General features: G+C 43.1%; 1 non-coding gene across 1 annotated transcript; it reads right to left on the reverse strand.

Moving 5' to 3' along the window:
* Positions 1–555: 555 nt before the first annotated feature.
* Positions 556–659, reverse strand: LOC114110350 (U6 spliceosomal RNA). The gene has a single exon (XR_003586631.1). It is a non-coding gene; the product is annotated as a U6 spliceosomal RNA (small nuclear RNA).
* Positions 660–15,488: the final 14,829 nt, after the last annotated feature.

Genomic DNA, 15,488 nt, shown 5'->3' on the forward strand with positions numbered 1-15,488 from the left:
GGGGGCTGACAGCTTTCTCTTTAACTTACTGGAGCTGTTTGCATATTGAGTGTTTAATTCATTGTCTGTGTACCTATAGGCTTTTTTTCTTTTAATGCAGTATAGCTGATTCACAATGCTGTGTTATTTTGGGTATACAGCAGAGTGATTCGGTTGTATATGTATGTATATAGAGAGGTTTCCCAGGTGGTGCAATGGTAAAGAATTTACCTGCCACTGCAGGAGAGGCAGGTTCGATCCCTGGGTTGGGAAGGCCCCTTGGAGGAGGAAAGGCAACCCACTCCAGTATTCTTGTCTGGAGAATCCCATGGATAGAGGAGCCTGGTGGGCTATAGTCCACAGGGTTGCAGAGTCAGACATGACTGAGCATGCATGTACATATATCTATATCCTATTTGATTCTTTCCCCTGTAAATTATTACAAATCTTGAGCAGTGTTCCCTGTGTTATATAGTAACTCCTTGTGGATTATCTATTTTATATATAGTAGTGTGTTTCTGTTAATCCTAAGCTCCTAATTCATCTCCTCCCTCTTCTTTCCCCTTTGGTAACCATAAAAAATATGGACACTTCACAAATTTGCATGTCATCCTTGTGCAGGAGCTGTGCTAATCCTCGCTGTATCATTTCCATTTCAGTATATGTGCTGGGGAAGACACACCGGCGTGGTCTTTTAAACAGAGGGCTCATGTCCCCATCAAAGAAGGGGAAATGGCTCCCCTAAGGAACGCACTGCTCTCCCCATTTTGTCTTCATTCAGAGTCACCTCTTGGTGGCTTTGCTTCCAGGTTTCTTCCCTCTCGTCATCTTCTGATGTCTCCTCCCTTTGAAAGGTGGGTGAATGATGGCTGTTAGTCATCTCACTCGTTTGAGAAAGCTCAGGACTGCCCCGGGTAAGAGATACGGCAGGGAAGCTGATAAAAAACAAAACCTAAACCAGCATTAACAAAACCAGACCAAATCAAACCAAGCTGAACAAATATCCCAACATGGTGAGTAAGTCAGTTTGGATTTGGGATAGAGTTGCCAGGTAAAATATAAAATGCCCAAATAGATGAATTTCAGATAAACAACACTAAAATTACTAAAAATATTTTTAAAAATACTAAAAAATATCCTATGCACTGTTTGGAACATACTTATTCCCCCAAATTATTTTTTGTTAGAAATTTCTTAGAAGGCTTTAGTCCTTTTTCAAACCTAATTTTATTGGGATAACTAACATCTAACATTCAGAAAACGAAGATCATGGCATCTGGTCCCATCACTTCACAGGAAATAGATGGGGAAACAGTAGAAACAGTGTCAGACTTTATTTTTGGGGGGCTCCAAAATCACTGCAGATGGTGACTGCAGCCATGAAATTAAAAGATGCTTACTCCTTGGAAGAAAAGTTATGACCAACCTAGATAGTATATTCAAAAGCAGAGACGTTTCTTTGCCGACTAAGGTCTGTCTAGTCAAGGCTATGGATTTTCCTGTGGTCATGTATGGATGTGAGAGTTGGACTGTGAAGAAGGCTGAGTGCCAAAGAATTGATGCTTTTGAACTGTGGTGTTGGAGAAGACTCTTGAGAGTCCCTTGGACTGCAAGGAGATCCAACCAGTCCATTCTGAAGGAGATCAACCTTGGGATTTCTTTGGAAGGAATGATGCTAAAGCTGAAGTTCCAGTACTTTGGCCACCTCATGAGAAAAGTTGACTCATTGGAAAAGACTGTGATGGTGGGAGGGATTGGGGGCAGGAGAAGAAGGGGGCGACCGAGGATGAGATGGCTGGATGGCATCACGGACTCTATGGACATGAGTCTGAGTGAACTCCAGGAGATGGTGATGGACAGGGAGGCCTGGTGTGCTGCGATTCATGAGGTCGCAAAGAGTCGGACACGACTGAGCGACTGAACTGAACTGAACTGAACATCTGTTATATAGATAGAAAGGACAGTTTAGCAGTATAAATTTATTTTAGAAGTTCAAGTGAACAATATTTAAAAATCAATCAATATGAACCATAAAACTGTTTTGAATTTGAGTTTATGAGTTACCTTTGCAACCTACAGCAGCCTCAGCTCCAGTTCAGGTTAGGTTATTTATTTATTTTTTTGGTAGCAGTGAATAAATCCTGTTTGCAAATGGTAAAAAAAAAAAAAAAAAAAAAAAAAAGGCATACCTTAAGATTTAAGCATAGCGGTGAAACGGCCAAGAGGAGATACCCTACGTCCAAGGTAAGGAGCAGCGGTTGCACTTTGCTGGAGCAGCTGTGAAGAGATACCCCATGTCTAAGGTAAGAGAAACCCCACAAAGACAGTAGGCGCTGAGAGAGGGCATCAGAAGGCAGACAGACTGAAGCCACAACACAGAAAACTAGCCAATCTGATCACATGGATCACAGCCCTGTCTAACTCAATGAAACTAAGCCATGTCATGTAGGGCCAGCCAAGACGGACGGGTCCCGGTGGAGAGGTCTGACAGAATGTGGTCCACTGGAGAAGGGAACGGCAAACCACTTCAGTGTTCTTGGCTTGCAAACGTCATGAACAGTATGAAAAGGCAAAAAAATAGGACACTGAAAGATGAACCCCCTAGGTGGGTAGGTGCCCAATATGTTACTGGAGATCAGTGGAGAAATAACTCCAGAAAGAATGAAGGGATGGAGCCAAAGCAAAAACAACACCCAGTTGTGGATGTGACTGGTGATAGCAGCAAAGTCCGATGCTGTAAAGAACAACATTGCATAGGAACCTGGAATGTTAGGTCCATGAATCAAGGCAAGTTGGAAGTGGTCAAATGGGAGATGGCAAGAGTGAACGTCGACATTCTAGGAATCAGTGAACTAAAATGGACTGGAATGGGTGAATTTAACTCAGATGACCATTATATCTACTACTGTGGGCAGGAATCTCTTAGGAGAAATGGAGTAGCCATCATGGTCAACAAAAGAGTCTGAAATGCAGTACTTGGATGCAGTCTCAAAAATGACAGAATGATCTCTGTTCATTTTTCCAAGGCAAACCATTCAATATCATGGTAATCCAAGTCTATGCCCTGACCAGTAACGCTGAAGAAGCCGAAGTTGAACAGTTCTGTGAAGACCTCCAAGACCTTCTAGAACTAACATCCCCAAAAGATGTCCTTTTCATTATAGGGGACTGGAATGCAAAAGTAGGAAGTCAAGAAACACCTGGAGTAACAGGCACATTTGCCTTGGAGCACAGAATGAAGCAGGGCAAAGGCTAATAGAGTTTTCTTAAGAGAACACACTGGTCATAGCAAACACCCTCCTCCAACAACACAAGAGAAGACTCTACACATGGACATCACCAGATGACCAACACAGAAATCAGACTGATTGTATTATTTGCAGTCAAAGATGGAGGAGCTCTATACAGTCAGCAAAAACAAGACCGGGAGCAGACTGTGGCTCAGATCATGAACTCCTTATTGCCAAATTCAGCTTAAATTGAAGAAAGTGGGGAAAACCACTAGACCAGTCAGGTATGACCTAAATCAAATCCCTTATGATTATACAGTGGAAGTAACAAATAGATTTAAGGGCCTAGATCTGATAGTCAGAGTGCCTGATGAACTATGGATGGAGGTTTGTGATATTGTACAAGAGACAGGGAACAAGACCATCCCCAAGAAAAAGAAATGCAAAAAAGCAAGATGGCTGTCTGAGGAGGTCTTACAAATAGCTGTGAAAAGAAGAGAAGTGAAAAGCAAAGGAGAAAAGGAAAGATATACCCATTTGAATGCACAGTTCCAAAGAAAAGCAAGGAGAGACAAGAAAACCTTTCTTGGTGATCAATGCAAAGAAATAGAGGAAAATAATAGAATGGGAAAGACTAGAGATCTCTTCAAGAAAATTAGAGATACCAAGGGAATATTTCATGCAAAGATGGGCTCAATAAAGGACAGAAATGATATGGACCTAACAGAAGCAGAAGATATTAAGAACAGGTGGCAAGAATACACAGAACTGTACAAAAAAGATCTTCATGACCCAGATAATCACGACGGTGTGATCACTCACCTAGAGCCAGACATCCTGGAATGTGAAGTCAAGTGGGTCTTAGGAAGCATCACTGTGAACAAAGCTAGTGGAGGTGATGGAATTCCAGTTGAGCTCTTTCAAATCCTGAAAGATGATGCTGTGAAAGTGCTGCACTCAATATGCCAGCGAATTTGGAAAACTCAGCAGTGGCCACAGGACTGGAAAAGGTCAGTTTTCATTCCAATACCAAAGAAAGGCAATGCCAAAGAATGCTCAAACTACTGCACAATTGCACTCATCTCACATGCTAGTAAAGTAATGCTCAAAATTCTCCAAGCCAGGCTTCACCAATACGTGAACCGTGAACTCCCTGATGTTCAAGCTGGTTTTAGAAAAGGCAGAGGGACCAGAGATCACATTGCCAACATCTGCTGGATCATGGAAAAAGTAAGAGAGTTCCAAAAAAATCTATTTCTGCTTTATTGACTATGCCAAAGCCTTTGACTGTGTGGATCACAATAAACTGTGGAAAATTATGAAAGAGATGGGAATACCAGACCACCTGACCTGCCTCTTGAGAAATCTGTATGCAGGTCAGGAAGCAACAGTTAGAACTGGACATGGAACAACAGATTGGTTCCAAATAGGAAAAGGAGTATGTCAAGGCTGTATTGTCACCCTGCTTATTTAACTTATATGCAGAGAACATTATGAGAAATGCTGGACTGGAAGAAACACAAGCTGGAATCAAGATTGCCGGGAGAAATATCAATGACCTCAGATATGCAGATGATACCACCTTTATGGCAGAAAGTGAAGAGGAACTAAAAGCCTCTTGATGAAAGTGAAAGTGGAGAGTGAAAAAGTTGGCCTAAAGCTCAATATTCAGAAAAAAAAAGGCTTAGTTTCAGTCAAATATTGGAAGGCCCTCTTAGGACACAGAAGAACCCCGAGCTAGACAAGGCTTGGGGTATCCTGCCCCGTCCCTCCCTCTTAGACAACAAGAGTGTGTTGTGAGTCAGGCTGGCCAATGCCCAGTCTGCAGCGGTTGGTCATGTTGGCACCAAGAGGCTCTCATTGGAGCCTGAGCACAAGGCTTGATGTGAAAGCATCAGCGCTGGCCCCGATGTGACCCCGACCTCTAGGAGCCTGGAGGGTGCTCCTTCAGTGTTTATTTTTCCCTTCGTAACAGTAATGGGTCTTCGCTGCTGACTCAGCTGGTGAAGACTCTGCCTGCAACGTGGGAGACCTGGGTTCCATCCCTGGGTCGGAAAGGTCCCCTAGAGAAGGGAATGGCTACTCACTCCAGTATTCTTGCCTGGAGAATTCTATTAATAGAGGACACATGGGCTACAGTCCATGGGGTCGCAAAGAGTCAGACACGACTGAGTGACTAACACTTTCAGACCTTTCAGAACTGTAGTGGCTGCCATTGATTGAGAAACTACTAATGCTAGGCCCTGTGAAGTGACTTCACACTGATGGAAACATACCGTGAAAGAGAAATTCAGGGTTCTTACACTGCTCCCAGGCAGAGGAGTGAATGCGGCTGGAAGGAACACTCTGGAAAGCCTGTTGGGGTGTGTGTGTGGGTTGAGCGGGGCGGGGCGGCAAATCTGAGTGATCAGAGCTAATGAACTTTCTGGGAGGGCGGGTCTTGCAGACCACACGGCCTTGGTTTTGACAATGGGCTAGGCCAGTGTGTAGGCTTCCCAGGTGACTTAGTGGTAAAGAATCCACCTGCCAATTTAGGAGATGTGAGTTTGACCCCTGAGTAGGGAAGATCCCCTGGAGAAGGAAATGGCAACCCACTCTAGTATTCTTGCCTGGAGACTTCCATGGACAGAGAAGCCTGGCGGGCTCCAGTCCATGGCATCATAAAAAGTCATCATAAAAAGTCGACTGAGCAACTAAACAGGAACTGGTCCAGTGCAGGGCACGATGCTGTCTCATGGCCTCCCTTCTCTCCCTGGCCAAGACAGGCCTCTGGGCACAATTGCTGAGGAATGGATGAATGGTGTAAACCATTAGCCTGCCAGGGTGTGTACACACACAGCCCAGCCCTAATGGGGCATAAGAAGGGCAGTAGCTTGAAGAAGATTGATGTTAGAGGCCACCCCTCATAGCTGTGAGCCTGGCATGTAACCTTTCTGAAGTTCACTTTCTTCAAGTTAGAAAAAATGGGGCAAACAAAAATAATGGTGACGATAGTCAGCAGTTGTAAGGAATACATTCCCTGTGCCATCTATTTAGATGTAGTTCTAAAAGTGTTTCCTCTATCAGCTCATTTAATCCCCACGTTAACCTTCCCTATAAAATAAGGGGGCTAAAAACCCACCTGCCAGTGCAAGAGACCTAACAGATGTGGGTTCAGTCCCTGGGTTGGGAAGATCCCCTCGAGGAGGGCAACCCACTACTCCAGTATTCTTGCCTGGAGAATCCCATGGACAGAGGAGCCTGGTGGGCTTTGGTCCACTGGGTCACAAAGAGTCAGATAAGACTGAAGTGACTTAGTACAGTGCATGAGATAGGTGACTTTATCACCCCGATTTACAGGTAAAGAAACAGAGGTGCACAGGCGTTAAGACCCTTGCTCACGATCACACAGCTGGGAAATCTGGCATCTGAATTCATGCTTTTAATTTTTGTGTTCCTCTGCTCTGGGCAAAAGATATTTTTGAGATGTCTTCCTGGCCCTTCTCCCCTTCTCTGAGGATTACCCCCATCTCCCCCATGTTCTTGCAGCCACGTTTATGTAATGTGATCTCTTCCCTGTCCATGGGTTGGACCAAAGTGGACATTAGACCAAGCTGGGTCTTCAGATTCCCTATAGGAGCTGGGATTCTGAGAGATGAGTTGATCTCCACTGTCTCCTTCAACATGTAGAGTCAGGTGGTGGGGGTGTCCCTGCTTGCCTAGGTGGTGTCCAAAGCAGAGAAAGGAGAGAGTGGGTATCTTTTTCTTTCGAGAAAAGGGGCTCTGATGTGAAGACCACATTAAACAATGTCTGTGAAAAATGTTTTGTATACTCTGGTCTTGCGACAAAATATCATAATGCTTTACAAGTTAATAGGTATTACACCTTGGCATCCTGTATAATTTAAGTTTGGCCAAGATCAACCCTCAGCACTGCATTAACATGCTAAAAGTTTCTTTATTTTATCGAGGGGATAGTATGCCCTCAAGGCCATTTTGCCACATGGGGTGGGTGCGGACACCAATGAGACTCCCTAATAAAGCCCGTCTCCCCAGCAGACTCTTTGGCACGTTGTCTGAGTTCCATTAGTAATGTTCTGGCTATGACAAAGAACGAAGGATAAGTAGGTGGTTTGGGCCCTTTGTGGAGGACTGTTAATCTCCCCAGATTATTGTCCTTTGAATCTCAGACTGTTGCCAGCTTTCTTTTTGTATATTGGCTCCAGTTAAAGTGATTAAAGTAGAGATCTGATTGGATAAGGTCATCCAAATTCTGTAAACGCCACTTCCTCACAAATGAATGCTTGCAATCAATTTAATTTTTCAAATAAAATGATTAAATTGCTATTATTGTGGGATCATTTTTTATTAAGAAAACCTTTTAAAATGTTAATTATTGGGCCTCCTGAAACACTTTTATCTCTCCCGACTTTGCTCTTGAGAAGAAAGTGTCTGCTTGTTTCCAACACCCACCCACGGGAAATGCAGGCCTCCTTTTTTTACACCTGTAACATTTTCCTACCTCTAATATTTGTGTGAATTTAACTTTAATTTTTCTGCCTTTCATCTTCTGAATTAGTCATATAATGCACAGATCACTCCTTCACCGCTTCTTTCCTGTTTATTTGCCTTAAAAATAGATTCATTAACTGGATTTGGGTGCTCAAGCCATGTGACCGCATCTATTTCAAAGGAAGATTTAATGGCATTTCATATTTTTCTACATTAAGGAAGATTAAAGTATATTACAATACCCTTTACTGCCCTATTTTCTTCATTTTAGAAGTGGTCAGTTTTAAATTTTTTTCCCCTCTCTTTCTTTCATCTGCAGTGTTCGATAAATTGTCCAGGCCTTTCAGATGCCAGTCCCAGCAAATTGAGTTCTATATTACAACTCAGATGCATTGTTTAGCCCATCAGCAGTCAGATAAAGCACCCCTATTCACACAGGACATCAAAAGAACAAATATATGTTCGAAGTGGCTAAAAAGAGCACTGAGACTCAGATACTTCATTTTCTTAATTGTCAGTGATTATTTGGCTAGTTTCAGGGCGATCACGCTGCTGATTCTGAACCATACTTCCTTGCTTGATGTAATAATGGTGTGAAATCTACATGCTTATCTGCATAGATCTCGATCTGGAATCCTGATCACAAATTACAAGTTTGTAGACAGGTCAGGCGCATCATCTTTTACTAGCCCAAGGGACCGACACACTAAAATTTTAATAGCAGACAGTATTACAAAATGCAAGATCTGGACTTATGCCTTTTTATTTCAGCCATGTACCATCTTGTGAAATAGTTGGAAGACTAAGGCATTTACAAGCTAGAACAAGGGAGATATTAAGATTTAAGCTTTTTTATTTTTATTTTTCTGTAGAGGTATAGGAGGTCAAAGTTGTCAGGTGCCCCTTGGGCTGAAGTTTTATTCGGTGTGACCCCCATTGGCTTAAATCATCTCAGGAAGCCCTCCCCCATCTCAACAAATGTAGTACAACCTTGCAGGACCCTCAGACTTTCTCTAAACAAAGTTTGGGTATGTTGATCAGATGTGGGAGGAAGGAGCAGAAGACAGATTTTACAACAGTATGATCATGGGGTGTGGGTTTTAGGCAATAAGCAGGTAGCCTAGTTTTCTCAAAAGAAAAAAGAAAATAATGGAAAAGTGTAACATTCATTCGGAGGCCTCAAAGGCATAAAAAACCCAATTCCAACTGTTATAGGTCCCTGCAGGAGTCTACAGAAGAACTAAGCTTTTTAAGTAAGAAAACTAGATTCTGGCCCACAGGGCCCTGTCACTGCTGCCTAATGGATGAAACTCTTTGGATATAAATATGCTGTTTACTTCCCAGCTTCAGCTTTCATAAAATATAACCTTTCTATGATTTACGACCCACAGAAAAACCAGAGGATGGATTTTTAGCTCTGAATTGGTTGGATGTCAACAAGAAAAATACAGATAACATATCGAAGTAGCGGGGTGTTAATGCCACACAAAATGATGAAATTATTTTTGTTTAGAAAAGTTAAGTTTGTTCTTAAAGTTGTTGTTGGATGGCAGCTGTGAGAGGCAGGGTTGAGGAAAACCTCTGAAATGTCTCTCATTTTTAAGTCCTTGTCCAGTGGCTTATATGTTTGGTTATATTGACTTCAGTTCTCAATCAATAACGTCTTGTTGAAAAGTTTGGGCTAACCACAGATTCTTCACAAGCAGGAATGGTCGTTCTTTGTCTAAATCACTTAGGATTTTCAAGTGCTAGATTTCCGTTACATCTTTCAACATCAAATATAGAAGCTGTCCCCGATCTTGCTGACAGGAGATGACAGAGCCAGTCTTTTCTTCACAACGTAGATTGGAAACAGTGAAAAGCAAAAAATAAATAAACTAGCCCTGCAAATAAGCAAGCAAGCAAACAAGCAAAAGCAAAACCCTCAAATTGAAAGCAACCACAAAACCCTCCCCACCACACGCTCAACAAAAGCCAACCCCATCCTTGGATGCTGGGCTGGAAAAAGATTGCATGCCAATTTGTCATTCAGAGATCTGTATTCATTTTATAGCTTTCCGGTCTGGTTTGATGCTTGAAAAAGCCTGATTCCAGATGAACTGGCAAGGAAGTCTGCGTGTACCATCACCAGCCAAAGGGATGAAGCTGTTAAAACTGAAAAGGTTTTCTCATTTGATGGTTCTGAGCACTGAAGGAAGGGAATTACTCTATTTTTCAAGGCTGCATTCAGCAAATTAAAATATCATGTACTAGAGGCTGGAAGGCTAGATCTTCAGTCTTCCTACAACCTAGGAAAACCAGAGGTGTGAGGCCATGCTAGGGGACTGTCTCATGGTGACCAGAATGGAAGGGGTCCTTCTTAGCACTGGTCTCTTGGTTTTAGATGAAAGGGCCCACTGAGAGGAACCCTAATGTATCCACTCCCTTGGGTGGCCATGTACAACCCTCAGTATCTGAAAAGACACGTAGCCTCAGAAGGTAGAACCTCCATAGGCCATGTGGTTTATAGAAGAAAGAATATGGGTCAGAATTTTTACGTTGAGTTTCAGCATCAGCCTGAAGAATATCTCAACTCTCCTGTGATCGTCCATCAACCAAGGTACAGAAGGAAACCTCAGAAAGTCTGCTGGATTGCTGTCTTACTTTTCAGAGAAACAGGCCTCCCATCTTCATGCTGCTTATCTTTGGCTATAAGTTTCCCAAGTAGAAAGAGGGCCTGTGTATTTTCAGGCAGGAGCACTCAGTCAAGTCAAGAGTCATTCTTGAGTTCTTCCAACGTTCTGTGAGCAGCATGGAGTGCCCTAGGGATCCCAGGATCTGAACTGCTTGTTGGGAAGATGCTATGATAAATTTCCTCATATACTCGGTCCATTTTGTTTTCTTGGGCTCCAAAGTCACCATGGATGATGACTGCAGCCTTTGAATCAAAAGATGCTTGCTCCTTGGAAGAAAAGCTATGACAAACCTAGACAGCATATTAAAAAGCAGAGACATCACTTTGCCAAAAAAGGTCCTTATAATCAAAGCTATGGTTTTTCAAGCAGTCATGCATGGATGTGAGAGTTGGACCATAAAGAAGCCTGAGCATTGAAGAACTGATGCTTTCAAATTGTGGTGCTGGAGAAGACTCTTGAGAGTCCTTTGGACTACAAGGAAATCACAGCAGTCAATCCTAATGGAAGTCAGTCCTGAATACTCATTGCAAGGACTGACGCTGAAGCTGAAGCTCCAGTACTTTGGCCACCTGATGTGAACAGCTGACTCTTTGGAAAAACCCTGATGCTGGGAAAGAGTGAAGGCAAAAAGAGAAGGGGACGACAGAGGATGAGATGATTAGATAACATCACTGCCTCAATGGACATGAATCTGAGGAAACTCCAGAAGATAGTGGAGGGCAGAGGAGCCTGGCATCCTACAGCCCATGGGGTTGCAAAGAGTTAAACATGACTTAGTGGTTGATCAACAGTAACATATTCAGTCTATAGAGACTGCTTTTTTTGTTGTTTAGTCGATCAGTGTGTCTGACTCTTTGTGACTCCAGGGACTGTAACCCACCAGGCTCCTCTGTCCATGGGGATTCTCCAGGCAAGAATACTGGAGTGGGTTGCCAAGCCCTCCTCCAGGGGCAGAGTGGAAAGCAACTCTGGGGACCCGTGAGGGATGAGTCTTCTTGGATAAGACCATCATTTATTTCTCTTGTTCATTCCTGGGTGTGGTTGGAGCAATGAGATGGGGCTGGGAGTGAGATAACTTGTTTCAAAATAAAAGTCTCAGTTCTTTCTCTTCTCCTGGAGTTCTTTCATCTTGGCGCACAGGGAGGTTTTGGAAGCTGGGAGCTCAGATTCCCATCGTGTAAGTCTCCTTTGTTTGAACTTTGGGAAAACTTGTCCCCACTGCTCTCTGACCTTCAGCTGTCCTCAGAATCTCAGGCCCAATTTCCAGGATAGCCCTGACATGTCTAGCTGATACCCAAAAGGAACAATTGGTAGGGAAAAAAAAAATCTTGGTGCTTTAATTAAAAATCCATGTTTGGCTTGTGTTCAGAGGCATATTTTTGCATCTTAAAATGTTTCTTTTCTCTTTGTAGTTGGGCTTTGCTTATAAATAGAGCTGGCTTGGAGTCACATTAATTTAATTTTATCTGTGATCCAGATCAGCCTAGAATGCTATTAATTTGGATTTGACTGCCAGCCGAAAACAACATCCACTAATATCCACTCTTTAGCTAGGTAATCGTGTAGTAATTAGGATGTGTGTTGTACATAATCTTGATTTAAATAATCCTCGCTTAGTTTTTTGTCTACATAGATAAAAAATCTATTTTGTCAGTATTTTGGAAGTAGGAAATCATCTTGATGATTTTAATCAAAATCAGCATTTGTGAATTGGGGCTTTCTTTTAGGAACAATTAATGTACAAGACAGAGATTGGTCTCTCTGCCCCGTGTTGTAGATCTGCCGTGAATGCATGAAGATAGGGCAGAAGTGAAAGTCTTGGGGACCCAAACATGCCCCCGACTTCTCTAGGTCTTGGTGGCCTGAGGATTCGCTTTAGAGGAAATACTATGTCGTCTCAAATCCCAGCCTGGCCACTTAGGAGTTGGGACCTTGGGCAGCACTTGAATGGTTACACCCCAGTTTCCTCATTTGTAAATGGGGAGACTGATACCTGTGTGTGGGGGGGTTGCTTACAGCCTGCTGGACTCCCCCACAGCACAGTTTCTCTCTGGTTTCATCACCGAGAGGCAACATCTCAGAGTGGTCGAGAGCAGGGATGCCCAAGCTTCACTGAGAAGAGCTGGAAAGTGATCGTTTTAGCCTCTGGGGGCCATGAGTTCTCTCTTGTAGCCACTCGACTCTGCCCTGGCAGCACAAAAGCAGTGTAGATGATGCGTAGATGAACAGGCCTAGGTTTGGTTCACAGGTCGTAGTTTGGTAAGCCTTGATCTAGAGTGAGATTCCAGATCAACAAAGATAGTTTGGAATTGGAATTTGGTAATCAGAATTACCAAACAAAGATAATTTGGAATCTGCCTGACGCTCAACTCTCAAAGGTGACCTTGGACAAAGTACATAACTTCTCACTTTTGTGTGTCCAGTGCAAGGCTAGAGATGAGCAGATCAAGCGATGGGGGAAGCCCTTAGCACAGAATCAGGCACAGCTCTGTAGTCGCCACTCATATTCTCACCTGTGTCTCTTTTCTTGCGCTTCCTCTCTTTCTTTCACTTGCTCTAGTTAATAGGAGGTGAAGTGGGGGAAGTCTCAGGGCCAGGGGTCTGGGCCCCGGTACTCAGGCTGGAGAAGCTGCAGCTGGACACGTGGGACAGCGAGGCTGCTTCCAGGACTGCTTTCTGGCTTGGCGGAGTCCATGGTCACTTGTAATAAGTGTCGTTTTCCATCTGTTTAGTGCCACGAGTTTTACATTGTTTGTGCTTTGGTTGATGATCGTAAAACAACCTGTGAGTTTGTGCTGAAGTGTGTGTAGCGTTCCTAAGTGCAGGAAGGCTATGATGGGCCTTACAGTGAAAGTACATATGTATGGTACGTTGCATTCAGGCACGAGTTATAATGCTGCCGGCCATGAGTTCAGCGTTAATAAATAAACCATATGTATTAAATAATATGCCTTTAATCAGAAACACACATACAACAAGGCTGTGTATATACTGATATTTGAAAATGTGCCCAGAGGCTTGCAGGAACCTAACTCTGTATTTCCCATAGAAGCTGTGATTCAGTATTTGCTAATTCAATATTCATAATGATTTCGTGGAACATGGCTATCACAGATAATGAGTGTAGACTGTATTCAGTGGTCATGTACCTTGGCAAGAATGGTCCTGGTCACACAATAAGAGTAGGGACCAGACGATGGTGTTTGAGGACTGAATGGCAAGTGTAGACACAGGCTCCAAGAAGTAGGAGGGAGACAGGGAGACTAGAGAGATGGTCTACACATGGGCGGTGCCTCTTTGGTTGAACTGAGAGACAAACCTGAAATTTAGCTTTCTTAGTAGATTTTTATGTCACTTTGGAGACTGTTTCACCTTGAGTATATAACTAAATTCCTATCAAGAATTACCTGAAGCATATTATGTAGGGTTGCCCATGTGAGAAGCAGTTTGGTTTCAAAATGACAGTTTGGAGCAGCTATTTTTGTAGCTTTCAATTTGGGATTTACGTTTGAATGTTGTATTTTTAAAACCTATTTGGTTAGGGTTGTCAGATGAAATGTAAAACTCCCAGTTACATTTGAACAATGTATGTATACTGTTTTTTAGTATATTTCATGTACAGCTTGCTACACCTGTTTTTTAGTATATGTATATTTCATGTACAGCTTGCTGCACCTGGAATCTTGCTGCATATGACTTAATATGTTTGACTTCATAGGTTTGACCTCACTGCCTGGGTTGGTATTCCCCTGACATGCTGTGGGACTCCTGCTCAGGCGGTTTCCTCAACATTTTCCCCTGAGTAAATTTCAGTCTCACATAGGCCACCTATTAAGTCAGACCATTGCAAACATACTGAAAGTCCAGCCTGCCAATTGTGGGTGATACACAAACATTTGGAAAGAAGCCTTATTTCATTCTCCTTCCCAAGGTGCTTTTTTTTTTTCCCCCTGGCAACACAGTAAGAAAGGAGACACAGTATATTGAGGATCTGGAAGCCTGTGGTTCAACTCAGGTGCATCTCTAACAAGCTATGTGACCTTAGGTAGGTCACTTCATCATTTTGGGCTCTGGTTCTTTGGACCTGAAAGTCAAGGCATTGAGTGAGGTGGTTTCCAAGGCCTTTTCCAGCTCTAAAACCGAATGAAACATTGAAAAGTAGGCCGATACGATGGTCTTAATTTAAAAATCTAGAGTTCTTCCATCTGGAGGGGAACTTACTTGGTCATGATTAAGAAAAAGAAAAAAATAGATGCATTGTATTTGTTTCCTAAATGCTTCAAAACACGATTAACTGTAAGAAAGAAAATCCACAAACCCTTAAGGAAATGTTATATTTTATAGTGTATCCTCTTTCCCATTGAGGAAAAATTTGCAATCTGTTTAGGGCAGAGGAGTGTCTGAATCATTACCACCCCTCTGCACCAAAGGCAAGAATTTTCTCCTGCTGAAGAATGCCTGGAAACAGATGCTGATGCCAGGGGGCAGCCGTGTAAATAGATCCTGAAAAGGCACCAAGGCTGAAGGCCACACACCGTGAGTTGTTAGCATGGAGATGGGAACAGCAAAGGCTTCCCTGTGCCCGGCTGACTTCAAACTGTTCCAGGACGTCAGTGCAGTCCCTGGGGTCGCAAAGATTCAGACATGACTTAGCGACTGAACAACAAAAGGAGGCCCTTTGCACGTGTTATCTCCTGTTCCCACAACAACAGCCATCACACAACAATCACTTAACACCATCCTGGTTTCTTTCTCTTTCCTCTTCGGGAAGTGGAGCTGGGTTGGGAGACAAGGCAAGGGAAGAATGATTCATCTTCTAAGGCTCTGAAAGAGAGACAAAGTGATCATTATCTTTGTGTTTTACAGATGAGGAAACTGAGGCTCAGAGAGTTGCTGCTAGGACCTGTTGGTCCCATGATCATCATCAGCAGAGCAGGTTCTAGAACCCAAGACTCTGGCTCTAAAGCCCCCTTGTCTCAGCTATATCTTCAGCCTGCTCACAAGTAGGAGAAAATTCAAACGGTCTTTCTGATGTTGATACGTTTCTCCTAGGACCGTTAGAAACGAAGAGCTGTGAAGTCAAGAGTGTTGGCTTGATGACCAGCTCCAGGAG

Source organism: Ovis aries, chromosome 22, assembly GCF_016772045.2.
Source record: "Ovis aries strain OAR_USU_Benz2616 breed Rambouillet chromosome 22, ARS-UI_Ramb_v3.0, whole genome shotgun sequence".
NCBI classification, from domain to species: Eukaryota; Metazoa; Chordata; class Mammalia; order Artiodactyla; family Bovidae; genus Ovis; species Ovis aries.